The sequence below is a fragment of the Schistocerca cancellata genome, chromosome 6, assembly GCF_023864275.1.
Source record: "Schistocerca cancellata isolate TAMUIC-IGC-003103 chromosome 6, iqSchCanc2.1, whole genome shotgun sequence".
NCBI lineage: Eukaryota > Metazoa > Arthropoda > Insecta > Orthoptera > Acrididae > Schistocerca > Schistocerca cancellata.
In genome coordinates, this window is record NC_064631.1 from 12,576,709 (window position 1) to 12,601,927 (window position 25,219).

Genomic DNA, 25,219 nt, shown 5'->3' on the forward strand with positions numbered 1-25,219 from the left:
TTGGAAACTTTCCTCATGTCAGCACGTTGTAGGTGTCGCCACCGGCGCCAACCTTGTGTGAATGCTGTGAAAAGCTAATCATTTGCCTATGACAGCATCGTCTTGCTGTAAGCTAAATTTCGCGTTTGTAGCTAGTCATCTTCGTGGTGCAGTAATTTTAATGACCAGTAGTGTATATTTTATTGCCACTAGTGACAAAATATCATGATGACTATTCGGATATTTTTGCGTTTCCCCTTTTTGAGTAGGAAGTTGAAAACTCGAACTACCTTCTAACTCGAAACTATTAGCACAGAGTATACTATGCCTCCAGTTTTAATGTCCTTAAAATATTCCCCTTTGTGTGAAATTTAGCACATAAATCAACTACAAAGGGATCTGTGTATTTTCAATGAAATATGAGGTAGTGGACCAAGTTACATACCGCAACAGAACAATGAGGGAATCGCTGCCGTAAGCTAAACCACCTTAAGCTGCAACTAAGATCATAGAACTATTGTAACATAATCTATCAGTTTAAGTGAACCCTTCCTTACAGGAAAGATACTACGCACGGAATGTTCTAGTGCTTAAAGACTGAAACTAAATAATTTGAAAAGAAAGTCTCGAAGCATTCTTTTTTGCAGCCTGTGTTTAGATCACTATGACTCTCACTTTACGTAGGTGAAAACAGCATATAAATTTGAAAATAATGTGGCTGTTGAACGTAGTAACTAGAAACATATTTAGTACATGAACGTTTTCATTTATGAAAAGATCTGAAATGAACACTTGTGCTAATAAGCATTAAAGATCGAAGGATTGATAAATAATTTCGTTTGCTGTGCAAATCGGTCGATATTCTCATGTGACTCGATGAGAAACAAATATTAATCCTACGTGTTAGAACTGCCCAAGCGAATGCACCATTGCAAAACACGTCCTGTAAATGAACCTGAAAAATAATGTAACATAAAATTACCAAAGTGTAGAGCGAGCGCGAGAGCAACAGCCTCACAAATAATGTAGGGTGGCGTAGATTCAAAATGCCCATCTTAATAGTCTGCACAAGCCGACGTCAGTCAGAAATTCAGAGACGAATTAAATGAAGATCACACTGCCCAACCGCACTCACAGCTCGACGTCAAGCAATACAACTAGCTGGCTAGATTCAAGTTAAAAGTACTGACTAAATGCATGCTTTACACTATTAACGGAAAGGCTTAGATTATACAAGGAGACGAAAACATTGACTAGAGTGTTTTTGAGTCATACGAAAACTTTGCAAAAAAAAAAATGGTTCAAATGGCTCTAAGCACTATGGGACTTAACATCTGGGGGTCATCAGTCCCCTAGAGTTAGAACTTCTTAAACATAACCAACCTAAGGACATCACACACATCCATGCCCGAGGCAGGATACGAACCTGCGACCGTAGCAGCAGCGCGATTCTGGACTGAAGCGCATTGAATCGCTCGGCCAAAGCACCCGGCTCAAAACTTTGCGTATTAAAGTATGTTTCAACCAACACAACCATATATTTGGCTGCTCTTTTGCAGACACAATATGGGAAACACATTATTCATTCAATATTCTTCGTAATTATGAATTATTTAGGACTAATGGAGACCACTTACCTAAAGACAAAAGCGCTGCGTCTTCGATGGGCACACAAACAAAAGGCACAGAACTTGGCTAGCTTTCGGAATGCACTTCCTTTTTCTAGCTGTAGGAAACACACACACACACACACACACACACACACACACACACACATGCACATGCACATGCCTGTCTCCCTACACTGTGCTCAGTTAACTGCCAAATGAGTTCAGTGAAACGGAAATAACACTTCTCCCAAAGAAGTAGCATCCATCAGAAAATCCGTATAATCAAAGTGTCCTAGTGGTTATATAATATCAACGAAGTTAATCAAAGAGTGTTCATGTAAGTTGAGCTCTAGCTTGAGTTATTTGTGTAGTAATCAATCTCCTATCATCGGAACCTTTCCAGAATGGTTACAATATGATGAAGTTAAGTCTGTTTACAAGAAGGGGACAAAGAAATACCGTCAAACTATCGACCAATTTCATTTTTTCTGACTTTTTCAAAAATATTTGAAGAGGCTATGTTCAAGCGCCTTCTTAAGCGACTGCAAACAGTATAATATCTATGTCACAGATTTGGTTTCTTAATGGGTCCGATGTAGAGAACACTATTTACAGGTACAGCGAGAATGTATTTAATTTATTAGACAACAAATTAGAGGATATTGGCATTTTCCATTATCTGCTAAAATCCTCTGACTGTGTGAATCACAGCATTCTCTTGAGTAAATTAGAATTTTATGGTATCACTGTCTGTGCTGCAAAATGGTAAGAGTATTTCTTAAGTAACAGGAAACAAAAGGTGTTGTTGCGAAATAGCAGTGGAATAAGTAATCTGTCGTCATATAACTGAGATTTAATTACAGTACTGTTCCTCAAGGTTCCATCTTCGATCCTTTGCTTATTCTTGTGTACATTAATGACGTCCCCTTTTCTGTATTGCCACACACTAAGTTTATATTTTGCAATTGATTTATTTTGTTTGCAATTGATACAAACATTGCAGTAAATAGCAAGTAAAGTACAGATTTAGAAATGACTGTTGATCAAATTTTCACTGACATTAATAAATGGTTAAAACCAATTCATTGTCATTAAACTTTGAAAAGACCCGCTATACGCAAATTCAGAGCCTGTAAGAGATTTTCTTCCAGCCTGTGTATAACATATGAAGACATGCAGATAAAAGAGGTTGACTGTGCTAAATTTTTGGAATTACAAATAGGTAATGAATTCAGTTGAGAAGGGCGTACCAGACAACTGCTGAAGCTCCTAAACAAGTCTGTATTGCAACGCGAATGATGTCAGATGTAGGATATATAAAAACAATAGAACTTGCATTGTTCGCTCACTTTCATTCTATTACGTCATATGGGAACAGACTTTGGGGAAACTCGTCAAACCGCGCAAAACTTTTAGAGTGCAAAAGTGTGTAATAAGGCTCATTTGTGGTGTAGATTCAAGATCAATGCGCAGAAACCTGTTCAAGCAACTGGCTATTCTAACCATTGTTTCTCCGTGTATTTATTCCTTAATCAAATTTGTTGCAAATATATATGTCTCTTTCCAACTAACACCTCAATGCATAGTATCAATAATAGGTATAAGGAAGTACTACATAATGATCTGAAATCGCTTGTCTTGATTCAGAAACGGGTCAAGTATTCAGGAACACACATTTTCAATAAACTACAAGAAACTCTTAAAAATTTAGTTTCGGATAAAGCACAAGTTAAACTGAGTTTGAAATCAGGGAAGTGAGTATTATAAGAAAATGTTCTATGGTTTTTATGATATACTTCGTGGCATGTTCCACATCCACAAGAATCGTCCCTTTTTTGTGTCTATGGGACGAAAACTAAATATGATCTAATCTAATCTAAATGGCTGCAGACATTTGAAAATGTAATCGGAGCCCCCTTAACATACCAGGTTTTCTCATCATATAAGTCCTCTCCTTTCACCGTGATATTCATCTGCTTTGTCTTTTGTATGGCAAGGGACAGGTCAAACGGATGAATAGCTGACGACGAGAGACCTTCATACATACCTTGTCAACCACGACATTTTTTGTGAGAGCCCGGATTGGAAAAGTTGTCAAATTACGATGCAATATCTATAGTTTTTAGTCCATCGCAAGAGACTTAAGCGTTAAACTTTTAGTGAAAACTTACGATAAACTCAGGAGTTAACTTTTTCACATTTTCATTGCAGAAATGAGGTGTAAGCATACACGATTTAAGGAAGGAATGAAGAAAGAAAGAAATCAGGGGTTAACGTCCAGACGGCAGCAGGTCCTTAGAGACGGTTTGGAGAACGAGTTCAAAGACAAATTTAAGAAAATAAAATTAGTATATACTTATAATAAATTAGTATTGCATTCAGTGCAGCTTCCTGGGTGATAGTTTACTATGAGCAAACAGTCCACCGCCATCACAAACATCTTTTTTTAAATTACAGCTAGATTCGGCTGTCACAGAGTCAGCTACAGGTCTTCGTAGCCAAAAGAAAAGGGATTTACAAAAGGGAATAAAAGAGGTGCAGAACTAGACTAGACAATGAAACTGGTTTCTGTTGAGATATAATTAGTGCGCATATGGAACAAATCACTGCAAAATGCAGTTCTTCGCAGCAAACATTCGTATAAATACGGGTGAGGTAAACGAAAGGTTGTTCGTGTGAATTGGCATGTGTTGAACGTTAAAAGCTGAGTGAAAGTCACGTGACGTATAAAATTACAAGCGAGACATGAAAAAGTATTCATGCAAAAGAAGACTTAGAAAGGGTTGCTGGAGTTGGCTGATAGTTCGTTTTATCCATTTTGAGTGTTTGTTTATCTTTGAGGACGGTTGCCAATTACTGTGAGAGGAATTTGGATGACCAGGCAGACTTCCAGTTCTACACGTCGATACTAGACGAGGTCGTTGTCTTCGAGTACGACACGCTGCAATCAGCGGTGCCGACTCGGTGCAGGCTGGCGTGACTTGATAAACATGCAAATGCACACCTGGCCCGTCCGCCCAATCACCGGATTTGAATACTATCGAGCGTCCGCGGCCAGCTTCGGTTCACAGTGTCCGCGGCAAATCTCCTCCCTCTTCATCTATGATCCTAATAATAGCATGAAATTACAGTACCGAAATTTCAAGGGCATCTATTCCACAACGAATCGACGGTTTATGAAACACATCTTCTTCAGAAATCCAGTTCCGAATTGGATGGCGTGTAAAAGTGAGACGAAAAAATACAGTTAAAGAAAACGAAACAAACACACAGTGAAACGTGTGTATTCTGGCGAAATGTATTGGCAGTAACATGAAAGGATATACTTCATTGTTGTCCGGTCAATATTATTTACTCGATCTCGAACCAGTTTTCGATGTCTTAGGTCAAAAGCGAATTCTCAACCCAGATAAATAAATGTCTGAATTACATTAATTTACTGACAAATGTTGAGAAACATAGAAGGATGAAACACAGAGTGTTTACATGGTACAGGATTCCTGCTTGTGTATGAGAAGCTTTTATAGATGATATAACGAAAGCAGCACAGGATCACATAGGTAAAAAGACAAAGAGTTGTATAAAACCGTGTACAGCACGGGAGATAATGAATTTAATTCACGAAAGGAGAAAATATTAAAACGCAGCAAATGAAGCAGATGGAAGAAGACGAAGATGTTGAAAATGTGTGAAAATGATAGTAACAGCCGATGAGAAATAGTTAAGCAAGAATGGCTAGAGAATAAGTGTATAGTTGCAGAAGCATGATTGTCTAGATAACGACAGATGCGAATATTTGCGTATCAGACGGCGAGCCAGTACAAAGTACAGCTGCGCTGATGCCCGCCTGGTATAGTGGCTCGAGTCTCTCCATTTACTAATCACTGCACAGTGTGGATTGCGAGCTCGCCGTTCTGCAGTAGACCATCTCCTCACTATCATGAATGGTGTTCTGCGGAAATCCTAGTCTGTGACCGTGTTTTTGGATATGGAGAAAGCCTACGGCACCTGCACGAGGACTCGTACCCCCCATACTCTATGCACGTGGGGTTTCCGTGGCCGCCTGCCCCGTTGTATTCAGGAATTTTTAAAAGTCCTTAGTTTTCAAAGTATGCGTTTGTTATGCCTTGTAGGATATCTACATCCAGGAAAACGGTATGCCTCAGGGTTCCGTCCTCTTTGCTATCGATATTAGCCCTATAGTGGCCCATCTCCCGCTAGGCATCTCCGGCTCCCTTTGCGTTGACGTGTTTTCTATCTATTGGATCTCTCCACGGACTTGTCTCATTGAGCCGTGTCTTCAACAATGTCTCGATCGTCTTTACTTATGGAGCATCGACAATGGCTTTTGCTTTTAGACTGACGAAACCGTTTTTATGTATTTCTGGCGGCGAAATTGGTTTCTACCACCGTCTTTACATTTTGGGCTTGTTGCTCTTCCGTTTGTTGAAACTACGAAATTCCTGGGGCTCATGCTCGATAGAAAACTTTCTTAGTCCTCTGACGTATAGGCGGTCCCTCAACGTCGTCGGCGCTCTCAGTGGTACTTCCTGGGGTGCAGATTGAATCGCCATCCTTCGTTTGTACCGGTCCCTGGTCCGTTCGACAATGGGTGTTTCGTTTACGTACCTGCACGTCCGTCCCTCTTACGTCATCTCAATACAATCCACCATCGTGGTACCCGTTTGGCCACTGGCGCCTTTTACACTAGCCCGGTTGAGAGTCTGTGTGCAGAAGCTGCCGAACTACCGCTGCCCTACCACCGTGATTTTCTCCTCAGCAAATAAGCACGCCGTTTGTGTGCCATACGTGGCCACCCATCCTACGCCTCCTTCTTCCACGACTCCTTTGGTCGCCAGTATGGGGCGCGTTCCTCTTTTCTGTCTCCCTAGAGTTCGGTTTCGGCTCTTACTTTGGCAGCTTAACTTCACGCTCCCTGCCACTTTCCCGGTGGGTGTGAACCCTTCACCATCTTGACTCCGTGCGGTGCCCCGTGTTTACCTTGGCATTCATTCGCTTGCTAAGGACACTACTACAGCCTCGATCTATCGCCTTTGGTTTCACGACCTTAACACGGAACTTCGCGACGGTACCTCTGTGTACACTGATGGATCTCGGACTGACCGTGGTGACGGGTGTGCCTAAGTAATTGGCGCCGACTTTTTTCAATATCGGCCTCCGGCACACTGCTCAGTATTTACAGCCGAATCCTTCGCCCTGTATCAGGCCACGCAATACATCCGGCGACACAGGCTTTTCAATTGTATCATCTGCTCAGACTCTCTTAGGGCCCTTCATTGCATCTGTGTGCTGTACACCGTCCATCCCCTAGTGCCACGGGTCCAGTTGAGCTGTCTCTTGCTCACTCTTGACGGAGCCACTGTGATGTCTTTGTGGGTTCCTGGTCATATCTGCCTGGCAGGAAACGAGGCCGCTCACGCTGCTGCCAAGGCTGCAGTCCTCGTACCTCAGCCCGCTAGTTCTTACATTCCCTCCGATGATTTCTGTGTTGCTGTCTGTCAGGTGGTGGTGTCACTTTGGTATCGCCACTGGTCCTCCCTTCATGGGAACAAGCTCCGGATTATTAAGCTTCTCCCAGCGGCTTGGACGACCTCCTCTCGGCCCTATCGCGTATTGGGCACTGTTTTCGTAGCCATCGCCATTTGTTAAGAGGTGCTGCTCCAGCACTTTGTGCACATTGCGCCCAGCCTTTAACTGTCCACCGTTTCCTGACGGAAAGCCCATTTCTCAACCGCTTACGTTCCCGTTTGTGTTCGTCGCCTGTGCTATCGGCCGTTTTAGCGAACGACGCGCGGGCTGTCGTCCGCGTTTTACTTTTTGTCCGTCTTATCAGTATGTCGAAGGCCATGTAATTTTTAGTTCTGGACCTCCGTTTCTGTATGGGTCTTTTGTAGAACTTTCTCCACGTGTCTCTTTTTATCTGTCTTATCTTCCGTCGATTCGGATTGATGTGCAGTCGTTTTTAATTCCTCTCTTTGCTCATGTTCTACAGTTTTGACGTGGGAGCGTATGGCCATAATCCAGTTCTTTTGGCGCCATAAAACAAAAACAAAACGAAAGAAGCTGAGCAGAGGAGGGAACGCATAAGGTGAGGGACATACACAATGTGATGTGAGTCAGCTACATGCTAGTAATAGTGATGGTGACACTGAACTAAAATTTCAAATGAACATATGCCTTTTTCTCAACCGTACCCGACATAAAGCTGTTCGAAAATCCGTAAGGCCAGTGAAACAGTATCTCTCTGAAACGTATACCTTACGTTGGATCGGTTACCGTGGGGTCATTTCTTGGTTACCGAGGCCACCCTGTCAAACTCCATTAGAGTACTGTTTGTCGGGTTATTTTAAGAGCGAAGTCTACAAGCGGCAGAATGGACACAAAGGAGAGACTTCTCGCTCGTATTTTTCACATGTCCGTGCACAAGTGAACTGCGCATTGAAATTGTCTGAAAGACAATAAAATGGAACCTGATGTCGTTTTGGTTGTATTCACGTGTGATTGCTGGTGAAGACATGCGAATGCCACCATTGTTCCGTACCGCTCAGATCAGCAACGTAGCAGCTGTCTAAAGCAGCTGCTAAATCCACTACAGTTGACGGCGTGCTTTTTTGAACATATTTGTGAGGAAATGTACACAGTGAAACAAAATACTGGATCGCAATGCTTCATTTACTATCACTTGCATTTGTTTCGTTCCCCATTGTTTTCATTACTTTCTTGAGAAACTGTCAAGAACTGGATAAACGATCAAATGACGTTTTCTGTCAAAATCACTAATATTACCAGTCGTCAAAGCATATACCTTTCCTCCTGACACACCCAGTAGAAAAAAGCTGTAAAAAGAAAAGGAATTTAAATCAGTTTATTTGAAAGAAAATGAAGTGAATGATGATGACATGGAAGGCAATAAAAGAGGTGTTTAATGAGTAATGCAACACATTTTATCTGAAAGCAGGTTGATTTTATTCAGGAGCCCCGTACTCCATATTATTCTCCTCTGTCTTGGCTACAAAAACCTATTTTTAAACATAATCTCGGGGTAATGCCAAGGCTGAACCGTGAGGGCCTGTATGACCACGTGGTACCACAGCGCTGGTCGGCGTCGCAGCCTGTCTCCTGCTGTTTCAACCACCTCCCCGTCTTCCGCGTACTGCTTCCCGCGGAGTGCATGCTTCATTGGGCCAAACAGACGGATGTCGCAAGGTGCGAGAGCTGGGCTTTAGGGCGGATGAAGAAGAACACACAACTTTGCGTACTCAAGTGATGTGTCAGCGTTACCAGCAGAGACGCCCAACTGAGCAGTAAGATGTTTGATTGTGATCCGTCTATCGCTTCGAGTGAGAATGTCTGCACGTTCCAGCATTGCAGTAGCCTTGCTTTCAGGTAAGTCTTTCAGTAAAGTCTTTACTGAAAGCAAGACCCCTAAAGTAGATGATATTCACCAGATGTACTGAGAACCTTGGGAGAAGCACCCATGACAAAATTATTCCACCCGGTGAGCAAGATAACAGAAGACGACACTGACAGAACTACCTTGAAACTTTAAGGAAAGTGTAATAAATCAAATTGAAGGAAGCCTGGTGCTGACGGGTATGAGTAATACCGAACGATAAATTTAGTAAGTCATGCTTGCAAAATATTAATACGAATTATTTACAGAAGAATGAAAAACTGGTAGATGTCGACTTCCTACGGTCGCAGGTTCGAGTCCTGCCTCGGGCATGGATGTGTGTGATGTCCTTAGGTTAGTTAGGTTGCGAGGTGCCGGGGCTAGCAGTATATTTAACACTCAATTCTTCTAGAATCTACATATGTACAAGATGCTCTAAGCCCCCCCCTATTCTAACTCGAACTTTTGCTGTTGCACAAGGATAAAAAAAAATACGCGAACTGACTCTAATCAACCCTGCCAGTGGAGTAGAAGAGAGTTTGGCACCTGCAATAATTTAATTTGAAAAATAAGTTAAATAAACGAAGGTTTCATTAACATAGTGAGGAATGATGGGGTTGCTCTACCGATTAACAGAATGAAAGTTCTGTCCAAAATAGCAATATGATTTATTAAGACTAAACACAAAATAATAAACAAAAACACATGAAATATTTATAATACATCAAATTGGCTCAAATTGGAGACTCAAACAAACGCTGTGAATGTGAAGTTGTCCCTAAACTAGATTGTGAGGATTTTGACGAAGTGGTATGTGCAGCCAATTCCTTGCAACTCAAATCTTAGAGAAAACACATAGCCAACCCAACATTAATTCCTGCTACCCAAGACAGAACAAAGTTAGAAAAAGACGAACAGGCGTGCTCTGCTGAGCTCTGATTATCACCTAGGAAAATCCCTGTCTGCCGGTGCTGTGGACATACCTTACCAAACTGTCTTCTTAACTGCCAGAAAACGATCTGGCGTACCGGAGCCGATGGCTGGTTGCTTCGACGTCCTCGACCGAAAGAGAAGAGCCGACTGCTCACAAGAGCACCCGTACAAAACCGAACACAGAACATTCCCGCCCCCACGACAGTGGTCGTGGTTAAACGTTCCAATCAGCAACTCGAAAACCAACGGAAAATTCCACTCCATTGCCGGAACGCTACCATTCCACCAATGGAGATTCTTGGCGCCAATTTCTGCGCCGATCTTGCTACGTCACGGAGCTATGCCCTGAGCAAGCCAATCACAGTTACTATTTTGCAGAAAGCGCGGGAATTTTCCCGCCACAGCTGCCTGGGTACACAAGTCATTCCCACGCCTCGCTGGTAGCCCGCCAGAAAGTGTTTTCGCTAAGTTTATGTGAAGTAACGGAACCTCTAGCCCAGCCGCTACTTCAGGCTCTGCGGGCGTGCCTCTTGACAATGTCGGCGTCTGGAAAGCATTCACTGGACTCCCTCACACCTGTCGGCTTACCCTTTCAAAGTCAAAGGAGCCCGCCTGTCACTGGACCACCCGGGTGACGAGAGACGCTGTGTGGGAAGTCCGCATGTGAAGGAATAGCAACTTTCCACTGCATGCAATTAGAAAGGAGAATCGTAAGATAGAAATATGAGAGGGGGCTCATGCCACCTCTCAAGGTTAAAGTAGTTCTAAGTTCTAGGGGACTGATGACCTAAGATGTCCCATATTGCTCAGAGCCATTTTTGAACGTCAACTTCAGGGAACATCAGTTTGGGTTTCAGAGAAATGTAGGAGGATTTGAGACAATACTTATATCTTAGAAGATAGCTTGAAAAAGAGAAACTACGTTTATAGAACTTTAGATTTAGAGAAAACGTTTGAAAATGTTGACTTGAATACACTCCTTGCCCTTCTGAAGGTAGCAGGGACCTAAAGGTTGTTCAGAACTCGTATAGAAAACAGACTGCAGTTGCGAAAGTCGGGAAGGACATGGATGGGAAGCGCTGGTTGAGGAAGGAGCAAGTCAGGATTGTAGTCAGTCTGTACTTTGAGTGAGCAGCAAGGGAAAATATTTGGGAGGGGAATTAAATTTGAGTGAGAAAAGATACAAACTGTGATTACCGCCGATTACATTGTCATTTTGCTCGAGAAGGCAAAGTACTTGGATGAGTTGTTGAACAGAACGAATAATGTCTTTACAAGAAGAACTTACAAGAAGAAAATCAACACAACAAAAACAAGAGAATGTAGTCGAATTAAATAAGGTGATGCTGTGGGAATTAGATCAGGAAACGACACACTCAGGTTAGTTGACGAGTGTTGACATCTGAGCATCAAAACAACTGATTATGGACGAGGAAGGGAGCGATAAATGTTAGACTGGCAGTAGCAAGGAAAACGTTTCCTGAATAAGAGCGATTTGGTAACGTCTAATGCAAATTCATATATTTCGAACCCTCATATAAAGACATTTACCTGGAGTGTGGCGCTAAGTGGATGTAAAATGTGGATAGTAAGCAGTTGAGACAAGAGGAGAATAGAAGATTTTAAAATATGGCGCTGCAGGTACATCTGCATCATACTCCGGAAGCCACCTAACTGCGTACTTCTAGTACCCTAATTGACCAACCCTAACCTCTTCCACTCGCAAACAGTGCGTCGGAAGAACGATTGATCGTAAGCGTCTGTATTAGCTCTAATTTCTCGAATTCGCTCGTCGTCGTCATTTTGCGAGATGTACTCGTATGTTGAAGGAAGTAACATACTGTCCGACTCTTCTCGGATTGTAGGCCTATTATCTCAAAATTTCAATAGCAAATGTACAGAAGGATGCTGACAGTTACATGGGTAAATCATATAAGTAATGAGGAGGAGGAGGAGAAAGAGAGAATGAGTGCATTTTTAACATCGAATGAATGAATTAATGAAATTGGTCAATTAAGCAGCCGATGTCCTGATGATGTCATGGGTTTTTCCTGGCCTGCGTAAGTCCCTTCCCCCACCACTCCACTGGGAAATCCCCACCACTCCTATGACATCACCGCACCACGACGACCACCACCACCACCCACTGCCCCAGGAAATGACGGGAAAACTCTCTCAGTCTTTGTTGGGGTGTTGGACTCGGAGAACAATGGTAGGCTGAAGTACCGTGCATAAGGCATTCTTTAAACAATTCATTTAAGAATATTGTTTATTTATTTCTAAAATAGCAATACAACTAGAAATTGACGCTGATGTTCGAACAGTTTAGACAGGGTCTGGAATAACGTTTATTTATTTTTAAAATCACGATACATCTCGAAACTGATGCTGGTATTGAAATATTGTTATTGTTACACCGGCTAAACAGTTTAGACCATGTTAAACAACTTTAGCGTCTTTCTTTTATTCTGATATTGTAAGGAAACATGTGATAGCACTGTCACAGATCACGCTAAACATATCTGAAAAACCTTCTCGTGCACTCACCATCCATGAGGGTTGCTGTTCCTGGAAGGAGCCGTGTGCAGGGCTCGTGGCACCGCCCGGGGTCCGAGACGCGGCGACTGCAGGGCTGCAATAAGCACTTGCTGTCGAGCCGGAAACACCCCAGCTTTCCTCCCCCCTGGAGCACTTCCTTTCTTTGTGGCACAAGCTACGTGGAGGTGGCAACAGACCAGAATCCACACTGCCTTCCTCCCTGGGACACTGCGTGTTTTCCTGGGAAGTACCCCAATCTTTCTTCGTGGCACACTTCACGCACTTATTGAGGGAAACACCCGAGCCTTCCCGTTGCTGTTGAGTGTGAATTGCTTCAGCTGTTATTACATCCAATTGAATATGTCACTCAAGACACCTTCAAAAAGATTGCTGCTCAGTAATTTGGTTCTAGATATGTGATAAACAAATCGTTGAATAATATGCAGGGATGGATTTCACAAATTGCGTATATACTTGCACAGTAGGAATTATTAATTAAAACCACTGATCGACACTGCTTTGGAATATTTGCATGCATAAATAAATCGGATAAAGTATTTGGCGCCTCAACACACTTGCAAATGTTGCTTTATACAAATTGTTTCAAATAAACTTGCACACAAAACCCTGCCCCTGTAGTTATAAAGTGTTATATACCTGTGCTGAAAATCACAGCACACTGATCTGCAACCGGGCGTCTTTGAATGCGTGGCAGTTGTCGCAAGTGTTTAGTTCCGGAACTCACTTCTGGCTTGCTCTCACGTGCGTAGCAGTCTTTTCAGGTGTTTATGGAATGGGATACATCGCGCAAAAATAAATGAACGCAAATACACTCGAAAGTACGTCACACGGGAATACTGTTTATAAACTGAAACTAAAGTAAATGAGTGCAAATATATCGCACGAAACTCTAAAGTCGATCGTACATCATGTAAAAATATTGTTAAACACGATAGCAGAGCAGTTTGTTACACGAGGCACTGTCGCAACCCCCGGACCTGTGAAGCAACGCCTCTGTCCGCGGTCGGAGATCGCCACGGCGTGAAGCAGCGACCGGCAGTGGGCTCTCTGGCCAGATTCACGTCCAGCACAAACAGTGGATCAGCGGAACAAGTGCACCGGAACCTACATCCAAAAGCACTCGAAATCCTGGCCGGCACACCAGCACCAATTTGTCCCACATGCTCAGATCAGCATTCATTAGAAGGTGTTAATTGGTGGAGGTGGTAGAGGTTATAAAAACAATCTTTATGGTGCAGTCGCTCTCATTCTGTGATCGTCAGTCTGCCTGTGTATTTGCCTATGTGTTGCTGCAACTTTTCTTTCTTTTTAGGGGAAAAATCAAGCACTCAGTTTCCAACAACCGCATCAGCAGTGGTAGCAGCAGAGAACACATTCGGCAGGACAGCCTCTCATGCAAGTTAATTGTTCTATTCCTGCAGTGTACCTGTGTGTCCCATAATTTTAGTATCCCTCACAGCTAGGGTTTAGTACGTAGCCGGTAGATGCATACCTCCATGCTACCGAGCTTTTGAATGGTTTGCTGTTATAATTTTAGCACATGACGAATTACAGTCCTTCTATTTGTTTCTTGTCGGTGCAGCATCAATCCCTGAGATTCTGACTGAGTTAGGCCTCAATTGGAGGCAGAGAGGCCACTGTACCATCCTACGACAATAATAAAGCTGGATCAGCAAGAACATAAATACATTTTTATTTCGTAACATATTGCTGTTAGAGAAAAAATTTTTCATGTAATATACTGGGGTTCTAATGATGAGGGTGGGGAATGTACAAGTATATATTTTTCATAACATGATGCATTCAGTTGTCTGAGACATAGTCTTTGCTTTTCTAGGTCTTTTCTAGTTGTTTCTGTGGTTGAAGAAGAAGGGAGATGTGTCGATTCCGAAAGTCATGAGCCATCCATTCAGTCTTGTAAGTCCCAGAATACGATTTTCAAGTTCATTGTATGTGTGTCATGTATAATTAATGTCAGTGAACTAGAAAATACGGTTTTCTGGAGTAGGCAGCGAGCCCTCAAGGAGAGAGCAAAACATCGGAGCGGGTACATAAGATGGCGGCTGCTGAGGATACTGAGAGGCATCGCCATCTTTCTCTTTTCGATGAGGAGGAGGGAATACCAGATTGCGTGTGAGAATTACCAGAAAGCCCGACTGAACTGCTCAATCCTTGCATCCAGAGTGTAAGTGATGATTATCATACAAGCGTCGTCATTACAGTATATAAACATTATCCTGGAAATTTGGTGCACTTGATTGGTGTTGTTATTTGTTTAAGCATATATTAAAAAGTCTTGATCATTGTACTTATTTTTCTCGTTATTCATTTGTTACAGAGGTGTCACGAAAACCACCATCACAGCAACTAGTTGTGGTACAGGTGGCTAGAGCGGTGGTTGCGGGGGCAGAAATCAAACAGGCGCTGCAGCAGGATGTAGCACCGAGCAAGGGACCGCTCGTGGCTGCGAGAACAGCCTCCATCCAACAATAACCTGCCGCCGCACCATAGAACGCTCTAGCGTCCATGCGTGGTTCAGTTGGAGGAAGAAGAAGAGCAATGATCTCCCATCCCTCAGGCTAGCGGTGGTGAAGGTTCCGGCATGCAGCAGCAGTAGCACCAGTGTGGGTGCGCCCATTCGGCCTCATCGTCGCCACCTCCTCCTACTGCAGCTGAGATTGTTTGTCCTCGCCGACAAAGGGTACGCGTGACTCGAAGCAGACCCTTACCCCAGCAGGCGTCTCCCCAGCAACGCCGTCATCCAAGGAATGTACGCAGTCATCAGCTTCATAGTATTAATGACAGTGTTATTGATAAACAAACTGTGGCTAGTGGTACACCCCTCTCCCATCCTTTTAGTGACGGACATCAGATCAGTGACACAATACTGCTAGTACTCCGTGACTGCAGACGCCTTTCAAGAGCGTATCTCGTTCACGGGAACTGAGAATGCGGCAGGAGGGTATCAGGATCCTTTTGGGTTTCTAAGAGCATGGCTTCCTGCCGTGGAAATGGAGCTCCTCAAAGTAGTCAAGGATCAGCGGTATCCCGCCATTCAATGTGGTACAGTGCTGTGCATCGATCTGTCGCACACCCTCCCCCCCCCCCCCCAATTCACCTCTGGTATTGAAGAGACAAATCTTCATTGTCCTTGAAGAGAGGGGGCGGGGGTTGAATGGCGTAAAAACGCGGAGCACATTAACAGCCGAGTGGTTTCGAGAAACCGCCTTGAGTGCAATGTGCAATACTCGCTCTGTTTTGCTAGGGGTCAGCTAAATCACTCAGACGAGTGCTACACCTGGACATCCATATCCATGTCTATGATCCATAAATGGAGGCTCTGGCTATATAGAGCTACCTAAATATGCGGCAGATAAGAAGGCGTGCATTAACATCAAAAATGAAGAGCATCAGCCTAGTTTTGCATGGTCAGTCCTGGCTCGCTTAATACATATTAAAGAGAATCCAGAGAGCACATCCCTATACGGTAGATACCTTGACATTCATAGGTGTTATGAAATTGATGGTATCGAGTTCCCCATCAAGATCCAGAGAATACCTAAATTTGAGGTGCAGAATACCGAAATACTGTTCATGTTTATGGACTGGAGAAGAAAAGCAAGCCAGATGAGTAGGACATGCATTTAGTCGTCGGCCCCCTCCATTTCTCAAAATTTGCCAGTGAGCGTAAGATGCATGTAAATACGCTTTTATTCTTAGATGAGAAAAATAAGGAGAAAGACAATCATCATTATGTTAGGCTCAAAGACATGCACCGACTTATTTCCTCCCAGCTGCCAACGCATTGTTACGAAAATCATAATTGCGTAAGGTGCCTCAGTGCCTTATCGACAAGCGATTATTTAGCAAAGCATCTAGCAGATTGCGCTTCCAAGGATCCTAACGTGTTGTTATTCCACTGAGGACAAGAAATTCATTAAGTTTACATATACTCACCATCAGAAGAGACTCCCAGTTTCGATATACGCCGACTTTGAGTGCCTCCTAGCTCCTGTGACCGACCCTGAAGGTGACTCTACAACCTCGGCAGTGTACCAAACTGTGTCGTCCTATGATTCAACTCTTAACAGCTAAATAGACATACAGTAGTTCTGATGGACTGTGCACACTTAGGAACTTATCAGTCTAAGACAGCTTGTAGCACATGAAACGTAAAAGCAAATGACGCAGTTGTTCGTAGATATAGTTATACAGTGCACTTACACTGCGCACGAATAAATAAATATACAAATAGTTTATTGTTTGTTTATGGCATTGATTACAGTTTTAAATTTTTTTTTTACTATTTTCACACATCGTGTGCATGTATATTCACACATAAATATGCACATACTTTTCTTGTTTTATGCTTTTTTCCCACTCATAGTGTGCATATATTTACACATGTACATAGTGCACATAAATAAATAAATATTTAAATGACACACACACAGGCATACACGCACACACACACGCACATACACACACACACAGTCATTCTCTTATTCTCACTCGATCAGTGTCAGCTATCCCTTCTCTCTCTACAAGTGAGTAGTGTGAGTATGGGAGAGTTTCAGTCCCGTCATCACAAATTACGTTTTTATCGTCATGAGGCGACAGGCCGATTTTAGGTTGCAGCACAGTGTACTCCTCATGTACTCTCGACCGAATATTAGTTTGCTGTACCATATGCTGCGGATGCGGTGCAGTACCACGAACCCGCTGTACAGGCATTTCAAATAGTCGATGATAGAGAGGGCTCTCGATACTATACGACACCCACCCTTAGCCCGCCTCTGGGTGGCATGTTTCAGTGTGCCATATGCACACATGTTAGATCGCAGACCTACAAACTCCACCATCGCCAGCCCATTGGCCTCGTCTTTCATAAGGCAGATAACCTTCTTGTTCTGTGGAAGAATACCATAAAGATTATCAGCTGTGTATGAGAACATGTAGCATTCACTACCGTGGTACCTCATTACTTCATGTGGATTGCAGTTTTCACCCAAAAGATGAAGCTATCTGTATCCATCTAAAGTAATCTAGGATCGCGAAATGAGTTTCTGCAAACTCATAATGAAAGCAGTATATGTGAAGTTTCGATAGGTCTAGTATGCACATCCCCACATAAATAGCCTTCGAAAACCCTACTACAGTCTTCGCCATCCCCACAGCACAGAATTATTCTAATAAGAATTTAAACCATTCCCTCAAATTTTCCAACTTTTTGCCGAAAACTGGATTATTCATTTATTTAAAAAGTCTTTCTTAAAGCCACACGGGGCAGAAGTTTTCTGTCCCGTATTCAAGTCAATAAACTCCTTCAACCAGGGGGACTGCTTGAAGAAGATAGCCCAGGTGATTGTAACCAGCTCCATCCCCAAGCTGAGACACTGCTGGAGATTACGATCATGAATACTGCATCTGGGCGTATTCCCCAGCGTTATCATAAATTTTGGGTGAAGCCTCCTTCCGGAACTAGTTGCTTTGGCCAGAGGGGCCAATTGGCATGCACATCATGCAAACTAATAGGTTATGTGAGTTCTGCCTCCACCACATACCCAACATCAGGGTTAGCCGGCGTATCATCATTAATTTTTCCACCTAATTGCTTGCAACGTCTTTGGGCGCCCTTCGACACTCACCAATCGGCACGATTGTTGCAGGCGTGCCCATATAAATTTCTCACATCCACATACATGATGTAACTAAGATCAAGGTACGAGCTGAGCCTGTCACCCACCTGTGGGTTATTTGCCTTGACGTGTCCATGGACACATTGGCAAAGTACACCACGGATCCATTCCTCAACGGCATCGGACAATAATCTGATGCTGCGCGTCCTTTTCGGCAGCATTGCATCCCATGAGAATCCAGGTGCCATGTAATAAAAGGCGAGATCCAGAGAATATGTGGTCATGCATAGAGTCCAGAATTTTTCGAAAACGTCCGGAAGCAAGCATAAGTCTACGTTCATCTAAAGACGTGCGTACCCTTCAAAAGCGGTGATGTTGAAGTCTAGCAAGGCTATCACGGCGCGCTTATACTCTGCATCCGTTATGGCATCGCCTGTAAGGTTGTGGGAGACAGCAGTTGTGTCGGGTAGCCTTGTTTCGCTCAGTTTTGCCATACTGTCCAGATACTCTTTTGGAGAATGAAACTCGTATATTTCTCGACGCTCTCAGGTAAGACACTGATCTGATCTTTCTCCATGCCGAAATCAGCCAAACGCTCATCAATAAAGTGAACGTCATAGCCGCTTAAGTTATGGAACAAAACGGGTATGTGTTTTGTTAACATAAAATTGCTCGTATTTTTAGCTGCTGGACGGAACTTTCCCATAAGATAACAGTGGTTCCCACGAGGTGTTTTCTCTTTCCAGTGTAATGGTAGACCACAGATACGCATTCAACTGATTTTCTGTACAAATCTTGATTCTCCTCCGATTTGGTTACGGGAACGTTGTCGTTTAAAGCAAATCAGCTTGCTGTGAAAGTTTTTTGAGTTCAGTGAGCTGCCAAACCGTAGAATAATCAGCGACATCACGGAAGCGTTTCCTACGTGATATCATTTTCATGTTCTGGCAAACACTGCACTTAAAATTACACTACTGGCCATTGAAATTGCTACACCACGAAGATGACGTGCTACAGTTGCGAAATTTAACCGACAGGAAGAAGATGCTGTGATATGCAAATGATTAGCTTTTCAGTGCATTCACACAAGGTTGGCCCCGGTGGCGACACCTACAACGTGCTGACATGAGGAAAGTTTCCAACCGATTTCTCATACACAAACAGCAATTGACCGGCGTTGCCTGGTGAAACGTTGTTGTGATGCCTCGTGTAAGGAGGAGAAATGCGTACCATCACCTTTCCAACTTCGATAAAGGTCGGATTGTAGCCTATCGCGATTGAGGTCTATCGTTGCTGCTCGCGTTGGTCGAGATCCAGTGACTGTTAGCAGAATATGGAATCAATGGGTTTAGGAGGATTATACGGAACGCTGTGCTATGGCAGGCATCTTATCCGCGTGGCTGTAACGGATCGTGCAGCCACCTCTCGATCCCCGAGTCAAGAGATGGGGACGTTTACAAGACAACAACAATCTGCACGGACAGATGTTTGCAGCAGCATGGACTCTCAGCTCGGAGACCATGGCTGCGGTTAGCCTTGACGCTGCACCACAGACAGGAGCGCCTGCGATGGTGTACCCAACGACGAACCTCGGTGCACGAATGACAAAACGTCATTTTTTCGGATGAATCCAGGTTCTGTTTACAGCATCATGATGGTCGCGTCCGTGGTTGGCGACATCGCAGTGAACACACATTGGAAGCGTGTATTCGTCATCGCCATACTGTCGTATTACCCGGCGTGATGATATGTTGTGCCATTGATTACACGTCTCGGTCACCTCTTGATCGCATTGACGGAACTTTGATCAGTGGACGTTACATTTCAGATGTGTTACGACCCGCGGCTGTTCCCTGCATTCGATCCCTGCGAAACCCTAAATTTCAGCAGGATAATGCACGACCGCATGTTGCAGGTCCTGTACGGGCCTTTCTGGATACAGAAAATGTTTGACTGCTGCCATGGCCAGCACATTCTCCAGATCTCTCACCAATTGAACGCGTCTGGTCAATAGTGACCGAGCAACTGGCTCGTCACAAAACGCCAGTCACTACTTTTGATGAACTGTGGTATCGTGTTGAAGCTGCATGGGTAGCTGTACCTGTTCACGCCATCCTAGCTCTGTTTTACTCAATGCCAAAGCGTGTCAAGGCCGTTATTACGGCCAGATGTGGTTGTTATGGGTACTGATTTCTCTGGATCTATGCACCCAAATTGTGTGAAAATGTAATCACATGTCAGTTGCAGTATAATATATTTGTCCAATGAATACCCGTTTACCATCTGCATTTCTTCTAGGTGTAGCAATTTTAATAGCCAGTAGTGTACGTGGGTTTCGTACTATTCCCGAGCAGTGGTAGAATCGTTCTTTTTTCTTATTTCAATGAAAGCTCTGTCTCGATGGATGGAATATCGTTGCGTTTGTAAGCAGTCTCATTATAGGACAAAATTCCAGTAATAAGAAGATTTAGAGTGGAAACTACGCGAGAATTACTTCGGGCGCAGAGAGAGGGAGCAGCGGAAGGAGCAAGGTCAGACGTTTAAACGTTTTTTGGCTGCCGTAGCTACAGACGGGGAAACAGCGACACAGTGCAGCCGTAATCTACTTGGGAGCGCAGAGTCGGGCAATTCGTCGCGCCTCTTTGAACGGCTGCCAGGGGGCGAGGGAATTCGCAGAGCGGAACCGTCGCGTTCTCCGCTAATCGCGAGCCCCGTAATTAAACTGCCTGCTGCACCGTGCCCTGCGGGAGGGTGGGAGGAGGGGGGACGAGTGCAGGGCGCCACAGGCGGCTGTTCAGGCAGGCGAATCGTCGACGGCGACAGGGATGGGGGCATAGGAGAGGGGGAGGGGATGAGAGCCTCTCACCGACCTATTCATCCACTGTCCTCCCCGTTCTCAGAAGGAGCAGACAAGTCAGCTGCTCAATAGCAAAGAAATGTAATGTTTTTCTCTCCGAGTTTACCAGCATTTGAGCCTTGCGCGTGAATAGTGACTTGGGGCACATTTTACTAGAAGTCGTGTCTGTGATCGAATAGTACGCTTTACGACACTCTGTAACGCTGGCGGTGATAGTTTTCGTGGTGCTCCAGAACTACAAACGGTCGCATACTGCCCCCCCCCCCCCCCACCCCTCCCCCGGCCCATCTGCTGGGACAACGCTTAATAACAAGGAATGAGTGAATGACTCACAGGAAAGAAAGCTGACATAAAGACATTAAAATGAAAAGAAAGTACGCTGGTTAGAAGCACGTTTCATGGAAAGGGAAGTGAATCCTCCGAAACTGTTCCCAGAAAACATGAGAAGGCATACACTCTGCGTTGTGATTAAGAATATTTTGCTTAACACAACATGTTGACGCTGTATTTGTTGTAAAGAATACAGTATATCACTGAAGACAGAGCACAAACACGATTGTGACCTTCATAGGGAACTGAAATAAAACGAGCATCAGTAAGACGATTGTTTCGTTGGTCAAATATTTGAGCGGAGGGAAAACAATATCGAGCACTGGGAATAAATAGAAGATAATGGTGTAACGTTCCATCGTCAACGGAGTCATTTGAGACGGAGCACAAGCTCAGATTGTTTCAAGGGTGGGGAATGACACAGGCAGTACCGTTCTCAAAGGAATCGTCTAAGCAATTCTCTTAAGCTACTGAGGGAAATCACGGAGAACCTAAATTTGAATGGCCGAAAAGGGATTTAAACCGTCGCCCAATCGAATGCGAGTCAAGTGTGCTAACTGTTCTCCCTTCCTTCAGTCAGCACTGGGGCTTTTGTTCGAATTTTCACAGCCAAAGGAAGAATGGGAATAGACAAATGGGGTAGCAAACTGACCAGGGTGAGATCTTTTTTTACAAAAAAATGATATATTTCCAGAACAATTACCACGGTAATCAAGATAAATGCACTTAAGAATTTGAGGGAAAATGTTTGTCCGTCTCGCGTAACTTCGGCCGTCGTAATTTAATATATATATTATTATTGTGATTATTATTATTTGATTGTTGCCGACTTACGTGGTGGGCCTTAATAAAATGATATTTCATTTGAATTTTGATTTTACGATTAAATGCGTTCCTGAAGTTCTCCTTTTTAACAGTATTAATTTCAAATTATTCGTTACGTTAATGAATGTTAGACTCGTTGAATCTTAAAACATGAGCATATAAGTTGAACAATGTATTAAACTTTTCATATTAATTTCCTCGGCTAGTCAGTTCCCCTTAAAGCATAAGATCTTTAGTTATTAGTTACAATTGCGGCCCACACACGCGCGAGAGTTTTCTTACCTCCGTTAACCATTGTATTGTAGTCAGAGTCCTGGCTCTGGGTCTCGGCTATGGTACTGAAAATAAGAATCTTAAAGCTAAGTATTTTCTGCAACGTCGGGCGGCTGTGGAGAAAAATTAATATTATGCTAATAGCGGGCGAGCTTTCAGCTTCCGCTAATTTTTTTTCATAAGTTAATATCGCCACGTAATGGCGTCGTTGGCTGCATCGGCCGCTGCAATTGTTGAGCTGTAAATTACTTGAATGCAGGTTAATTCAAGGAAGGCGGACATGAAATCGGGATCACCTCTTACAAATTAAAAGTGCACAGTAATATTAAATCAGTATATTATATGCTTAACTCATACAAATATGCTTACATTTGTCAGCACACGCAAGATGTCCGTCGACACACCAGAAAAACAAGAGAAGAAGTAATGAAGACGACTAAAAAATTAACAAAAGAGTGTATCTTGTCATAAATTATTTCTTTGCATTTGAAACTTGGACAGAGAAATTCTTATGTTACGGCTACATGAAAAAAAAATCTCTTACAAATTATGAATGTCTTCTTTATAAATATTGTCTTTTCGTAATATGGCACTGGGGACGCTATATCCGGATTTTCGTAGCCAAACAAGAAGTGCGAAATGGACAATTAAACTCACCAGTACGGAGAGGAGTCGTACAAGCATTTTAATTGGTCGAAGGTTCTCAATGTAATTAAGGAAAAATTAATTATTTGTTTGAGGGAAAATTTAAATATTTCTCAAGCAACGGCTGCTATGCAAATGAAATGTCAAAAAGTACATCGCTTGAAGGTCTAGCTATTTTTAGCATAAAGAGTTCCATTGGTGGCTGACAGAAAGTTCCTTAAAATCAAGTACTACATTTCGCAAACAGAATACAACAGAGAAGTAAAGCGGTCTAATGAAGTCCCCACCAGCAATGGACACTATGATGTTCAGTACAGAAAACCTCTGACGTGGAATAACGCTGTATATCTAAGACTGCAGATCTATAATCCACCAGAAGAAGCAAAACCTTGGCGAGAAACATTCTTAGAATCTATTATCAATTCCGTTTGTGCCATATTTACTAAGGTTATACGCAACAGCTAGAAACAACTGGCTGAGCAATACATCGCCACTATTTTTCCATGTTGTTGTTGTTGTCTTCAGTCCTGAGACTGGTTTGATGCAGCTCTCCATGCTACTCTATCCTGTGCAAGCTTCTTTTTCCATACCAGTTTTATTTCGTTTGTGTAAATTTTCTGAAATGTTCCTTTCCGTGTCATTGATGCGCACCTTTCATTTATTGATCTCAGCTTTTGTTGCGACTGGTTTACAATTTCGGTAGCGTCTTCCTCATCCCACTTCACAGTAGTTATGAGTCACTGGAGACCCACGACTTGGCTTGTCCTTCACAGACCTGGAACATACAACCACTTCCGATCTGAAAGGAAGACATGTTATTTGATCTTACAGTTCTCAAGTACACGTTTTCCCACATCTATGTGAATGCATCAGTTTGATATACCAGGCGACGGTACTATAAAACTGTTGGACAACTATTGCAGAAAGAGTCTACACCTGTCTCTCTGCTTCGTCTTCCACTGTGCTGTACCCACATCGATAATGACGTACGGGCGCTTGACAACAAAAAGAGTTGTGGCGGCTGAAATTTGCGTTGTCCGCCATCTTAAGCGGAATCTGTTCGCATTTCAGACTGTACAGTAGCTCTCATAAAAATAACCGACCGCTGAATTGTTATTCTAATTTAGGTAATTACGCCTTGTTAATACTCACAAGAAGAAGTCCCTAGCGGTGTTGACTAACTTCTTAAAAGGCTAGTATCCCACGCGATGATGGCGTAACGCTTGTGCGCCGAGATATTGTAGGCTTCCGACAGTTGTATCCGCCCGCACACCAGAGAACTATGGAAGCACCATGTCTACCGGGAAATCCTCAGATCACATATTATCTGTATTACTCATTTATCTCGAAATTCGTTTCATTTATAAACTTTCTTTCAGATATATCTCCATCTGCGTTTTTTGTCCACGGTACGAGAAGAATTTATGTTTTAAATGTTTCCATGACGATTACCAAAACCAGAGTTACATCTTCCAACGAAAAATGAATTTCTCGCTACACTGCACAGGTAACGTAAAAAGATTAGTCTGTAGACTCGTATTTCCAGATGTTTAAATACTGAGATAGATAAATAAATTTATATAAAGATAAAGTCTCCCACAGGATTTAAACCCACGAGGGTCAGCATTGTTAGCCTATAACTTATGCACTACAATATAAGCCCGTTTTGAAATCTGTCCATCATCAGCACTGACGACAAGGAACCTTTTTTTGTCAGTTACCTGCAAACAAGGACCCACCTGGTTGACTGGCTAGAAGGTGCGACACCTGGGACTCTCACCGGCACCACCGTGATTTTAACCAGTCGCTCCCTCCACTGGTGACACGTCTTAAGAACACCCGAGGAAATATGCTCCTTGCTAGACGCGGAAAAGGCATTCGAAATCGTGACTTGAACACTAGGGCCCAACACACACAAGAAATATGTGAACGTCTAAGCATTTTCAATGGTGACTACGTAATTCGGTAACACAACTGAAAGAGTAACAAATACTCACACGAAGATATAGTCCACATTAAATTCTATTTTTACCAAATATTTTTGTTTGGGATTACTGAGTTAATTTTTGTAATATATAGAAAACTCGAAATTAGGAGAACGGATCGTTTAGGCTTTTTAATAAGATTTTTATGACCCTCAAAACGGAGCATATTG